The sequence below is a fragment of the Austrofundulus limnaeus genome, unplaced genomic scaffold (genome assembly GCF_001266775.1).
Source record: "Austrofundulus limnaeus strain Quisiro unplaced genomic scaffold, Austrofundulus_limnaeus-1.0 Scaffold117, whole genome shotgun sequence".
Taxonomy (NCBI): domain Eukaryota; kingdom Metazoa; phylum Chordata; class Actinopteri; order Cyprinodontiformes; family Rivulidae; genus Austrofundulus; species Austrofundulus limnaeus.
The window spans coordinates 786,805-792,621 of record NW_013952519.1 but is presented as its reverse complement, the minus strand read 5'-3'; the positions used below and the strand labels follow the sequence as shown (position 1 = coordinate 792,621).

Here is a 5,817-nt window from a genome sequence, read left to right as displayed (position 1 = left end):
GTTTACACTCACCTACAGGTCAGGACTGCAGTTTACACTCACCTACAGGTCAGGACTGCAGTTTACACTCATCTACAGGTCAGGACTGCAGTTTACACTCACCTACAGGTCAGGACTGCAGTTTACACTCATCTACAGGTCAGGACTGCAGTTTACACTCATCTACAGGCCAGGACTGCAGTTTACACTCATCTACAGGTCAGGACTGCAGTTTACACTCATCTACAGGTCAGGACTCTATAGTTTACACTCATCTACAGGTCAGGACTGCAGTTTACACTCATCTACAGGTCAGGACTGCAGTTTACACTCATCTACAGGTCAAAACTCTATAGTTTACACTCATCTACAGGTCAGGACTCTATAGCTTACACTCATCTACAGGTCAGGACTCTATAGTTTACACTCATCTACAGGTCAGGACTCTATAGTTTACACTCACCTACAGGTCAGGACTCTATAGTTTACACTCACCTACAGGTCAGGACTTGTCAGTTTAGTGATTGTTGAAGCTTTAGGTGGAATTCTTTCATTCTTGCTTGATGAACAACTCAAGTTGCTCAACGGTCCGGGGGTCTCTTCATAATGCTCCACACGTTTTCAAAGGGAGATGGGGGTATGGACTGCAGGCAGGCCAGTCCAGTACCTGCACTCTTTATACAAAGCCACGCTGTTGGAACACATGCAGAATGTGTCTTCATTGTCTTGCTGAAATCAGCAGAACGTCCCTGAAAAGGTTTTGGGTTGGATGGCAGCAGATGTTGCTCCTAAACCTGAGTGTAGCTTTCAGCATTAATGGAGCCTTCACAGATGTGACAGTTACCCATAGGCACCAATACCAGAGTTGTAAAATAACTAAGTACAAATACTTTGTTACTGTACTTAAATAGAAATTTTGGTTAATTGTATTTTACTTGAGTAATAATTTTTCAGCGTACTTTTGACTTCTACTTCTTACATTTTTAAACAAGGTAAGAAGTAGAAAGTCGTTACTTTTACTTCATTTCAGCTTATTGTTGTTTTAAAAAAATCCTCCTGATAAACTGTGCCTCCTGGATCGAGTGAATTTAATTGTAGTTGGATGAGAAGTATAAATATATACCATTCTGATACAAATTGTACACAATCCACAGCTGCACACCTTTAGAAAAAAAATAAAATTTTTGGCGGTCACACCTCAATAAATGTCCTCTTGGTTAACCTAACCACTCATTTCTACTCAATATTTTTATTTTTAATACTTAAGTACATTTTATGTCAGAAATTAACTTTTGATGCTGAAGTACAAAAAAATCAAACACTTTAAGACTTTTACTCAATATTTTTAGAGGAGAAGTAATTTCATGATAAGGTATTTATAGTTTTACTCAAGTATAACTTTGAGGTACTTTATACAACACTGACTAAATGGTATGTGCATGTGTATATATGAATGTGTATGGATATGTAGGTATGGGTATGTTTACATATATATATATATGTGTGTGTGTGTGTGTGTGTGTGGCTTTCAGCAAGGCTATAATCATTGTAATTACATAGTTATGCATTTTTGTTGCTGTGGTGTTGTTATCTTAGTTTTTGTATGTGTGGAGCCAAGATGTCAGGTGTGCTGTCTTGTTTTTTTTTAAATACATATTTCACATTTCTTCTAATCTCTCTTGCACTCTCTCGTTAACATTCACTTTTTCCTTTTCTCTTTCTTTTTCTCCTTAAAAAAAGCCACTGATGACGAAGAAGCTAAGATCCTAATATTCAGATATTCAGTTCTGCTTTCTACTGAAGTGGCAAAAAAAGATAAAAAACACTAATTTTTACACAATACTTTTACTTTTAATTACTTTTAATTTACATTTTATGTCAGAAATTTWCTTTTGATACTGAAGTACAAAAAAATCACACACTTTAAGACTTTTACTCAATTAATATTTTTAGAGAAGTAATTTCATGATAAGATATTTGTACTTTTACTCAAGTATAACTTTAAGGTACCTTGTACAACACTGACTAATACACCCCCATACCACCAGCGAGGCTGACTCTTGAACTTTGCGCTGATAACAATCCGGACAGTTCTTTTCATCTTTGTCCCGGAGGACAACACATCCATGATTTCCAAAAAAACGATTTGAAACGTGGACTCGCCCCATCCTTGCTTGTGAACTGAGCCTTTCCTGGACGCTCTCTTACTGTGTTCAACTGAACATAGGTTGAAAAGCATTTACAAATCACTGTATTGTTTCTGTTTCACACACATTCATTGGAACTGGGCTGGTAGCTGGGTGAGGACGGAGGTAGTAAGAGAAACGAGAAGCTTGGGGGTCAGGAGGTTAACATAGAATAACACCCTGGTTCCACGTACAGCTCGGCGGAGGACTTCAGAAAAACAAGAACTGTGTAGTTTCAAAATAAAAATAAAACCTAGACAATTTTAAAATATTTCCTAATCAGCAAAATAAAACACAATCCTGGATCAAGTGAAAGCTGTTGCGTAAATCAAACAAAACTTTAAATTCCTCTAGCAGCATCATTGTTTAAACCATTTAAAGCAACTTTTTAAAACTAGTTTTAGACATAATCAGTTAATCTTTGCTGGTAATAAAAACCCACAACAGATCTTTTACTGAAAATACCTTTATTGTTCAAATCATCCAGAAATAACAGCCCCTTATTCTTTAGATGTTCCACATTTTCTTAAATAAATGCGACATTGTGAATTGATTTAATTTAAAAATGAGTCACTGCTGTAATATACTGCATAGGAAAACTAAAACAATGTATTCAGGGCACAAAAAACAAGTTTTAAATGTTAAAATTGTGCCTTTTTCCCCCTGCCCCACATACAGGTTATTACACATTTTTTGCAGTTTTAATTTAAACTCAGTAACATTTTCAAAAAAAAAAAAATTATAATTTTGGTGGAAACCCTGTATTTTTTTAAACAGAACCTTTTATTGGCCAAACAAGACTAAGGAGCTCCTGGGAGCCAATTAAAAAAAAAAAAAAATGTTTGAACAAAGAAGATAAAGAAAAATAAACCCAAACATCAGCAGAAACATGAGTTTTACATTCAGGAGTTGAACGCAGTGATCGCTGTCGAAACAAAAACATTAATGATGTAACGTTATGAATGAGAATTGATCTGGGTGTTAAAACCAGAGGCTGGATTAACGCAGGGCTCCGCAGATGTGAACAAAGCTGGATTAAGACGGGAGTCTCGTGGGCAGTGCTGCTGTTGGAGAAACTGTACAAACTAGGCACGTTGTTGGTAGAAAAATAAACAAACCAGGTAAAAATTATGGCTTACTTGTACAGTTGTGGACTGAAGTTCTTATTAAATCATCATGAGTGAACGTCAGGATCATTTTGGGCTTTTAATCGTTGGTTTGAACCATTTTTATCAGGGTGGAGCAATGAAACGAGGTCAAGAAACACCAGGAAATAAATGTTTAACGATATCTAAAAAACAAATTAATTCTAAATGTTCAAGAACAATGGAGTCTCAAACCCGCCATGTTCGGAAACTACTGGGACACGGGCGTCCCCCCGTCCACTAAGAAAGAAGCTCCGCCTCCAAAAGCCAGACTCCTCCTGGAGAAAGGCTTTACGATCAAAACGAGACGAAGAAGTTTGTTTGGAGGAGTCAAACTTCAGAGGGCAGTGTGGAGCACAGCGGTGGCGGCGTCATGCTGTGGTGATGAAACTTCACCGTAAATCAGCAGCTGGACGGTTGAAACTTGGACACAAACATCAGGACTGGAGAAGAAGAAAAGTGGACAAAAACCCAGCTTATTAAAGGACTCAGAAGGTCCGTTCTCCAGGTGCAGCTTGCTAAAAGACGACATGTTAAACCAGTGTGAACTAAAATAGTCTTCTTCTCTTTATACGTGCTACAACTCCTCTAAGAGTTCAAACAAACCCATTAAAAGCTTTAAAATCACCTGACGTTCATCCATAATGAGCGTAAAAACTGTAAAAAAGGTGGCTGATGTTAGAGGTGAGGATGAAGCAGAAATATTTAGATGAAACGCCGTCATAAATCTGCGTGACGGCTTTTTCATGTGCAGGGGAGGAATAAAAAAACCATCCAGAACAGTTTCAAACTTACATTTTATGTTTCTCCCTCCAAAATACGCAGTAATACTGAAGTACAAAGTACCAGCAGTGGAAAGGCTAGAGACAGAAAACGCCCGAAGTTTTAAAAACAAAACAAAAAACTAAACGGACATTTTTGGTCTCGACGGGAGCAAAAACAAAATGTGCAACAGCAACCACATTTCTGATTCGTGAGGAAAACAAATCTAAAATATGTGAAGGAAAGCCCCGCCCCCATCATCAGTTTGAAGCTGCCGTGAGGTTCGTGACGAGTGAAGACCAGATTATTTAATCTGACTCAGAATGATGGCTTCTCGTTTTAAAAGTGTGCAGAAAAATAGTTGAATCTGCTGAAAGTTTTCAGAGGACATGTGGGGAAGAACAAACAGAAACAAAGCAGAATATCCTGGATTTAAATGTCCGTTTTAAGAAAACATGTTTGTAACTTTGACTTCCATTTGATTCGATCTGACCTTTATTTCATCATTTATTAAAAACACAACACTCAGTTTCTATTTTTTACTTTCCTGTTGGCGCCAAAGATACAAAACATACACTGTCTTATAACTAAACAGAAAAATACTTTAAAGACTCAAAATTTTTTATCCTTTTTGCACCGGTTTGAAAATTTAACAAATTTTAAGGTTCTGGGTGACTTCACTTTTTCTTTTTTTTTGGCAAAGCAGCAGAAGTGCATCGGTAGTTTTTATTTAAAAAAAATCAAATAACGTGAAACTTTAACAAATATAATAAAATACTTGTGCTTCTAAAGAAAAGAGCTTCCCGTTTATCCAGACGTGAGTCTTTAATGAGGTCCTGCAGAGCCCTGAGGTGTGCGGCAGTTCGATGTTAAACATGTCCTCCCCGCCCTGGCATTGGTAAACAAACACCTAAAACACACATTATACTAACGTTTTTGTTGACTTTCTTTGATAATCGTCTGTAAATACCCTGAAATGTTCTTTATTTCTGCGCAAACCAAAATGAAACGAGCTAATTTGACCACAGATTTGGCTAAACGCAGACGCCACTCGCTAACCTGACCTTTTCTCCGCCGAGTCACAAAGCTGCAGGGAACTCACAAAGACGCGTCTTTGAGTAAAAACAAAAACAAAGCAGTGAGGTAAAGTTAGACAGAAATAGATTTAAAGGAGGTGAACGAAGCGGCTCGGTGAGGCAGCGTTCAGGTTGAGGTCGACCAGACGATAAAGTGACAAATTAAACCCGAAAGAAAAGATCTGCAGCCAGACGTTACTGTGAAACCTCCTCCTCAAATAAACCATCATCTTTATTCAAACTGATAATTACCATTACATATTCTGCCTTTAAAAACAACAACTTTTACCCTTAAAAACTCTTTTCCCCACATATAGATATTGTTTTAACTTCGGCTGTTTGTAGTGTGATTTGTGGTTTTAAGTTAAGTTTAAACTTTATAAATGGTGATTTATGGTGCAGTAATAATATCTAGAATTATTTATTTAATAAATGTGCGAAGCAGAAAAGGAAAAAAAAAGCTCGACCGTTGACTGATGTGGTAAATTTCTCCTAAAACAGCTGTTTTTAGTTTGTCGTCACAATTAAGGCAAAAATAAGCATAAATTTGGAGATTAAACAATTTCACCCCAACATTTGGTTTTCAGCTTTTTCAAAAAAGGGGCAGGAAATAAAAAAAAAAGGGGAGAAACATTCAGTGTGCAAAAATATGAAAAGGAGCAATAAAAC

General features: G+C 37.0%; 1 protein-coding gene across 1 annotated transcript in view; it reads right to left on the bottom strand.

The window, feature by feature from the left end:
* Nucleotides 1–4,804: 4,804 nt before the first annotated feature.
* Nucleotides 4,805–5,817, bottom strand: part of cnot6l (CCR4-NOT transcription complex, subunit 6-like) — a gene marked incomplete in the record, with an annotated part of 14,121 nt that continues 13,108 nt past the window's right edge. Inside the window, 1 exon segment of the mRNA XM_014014603.1 lies at nt 4,805–5,817.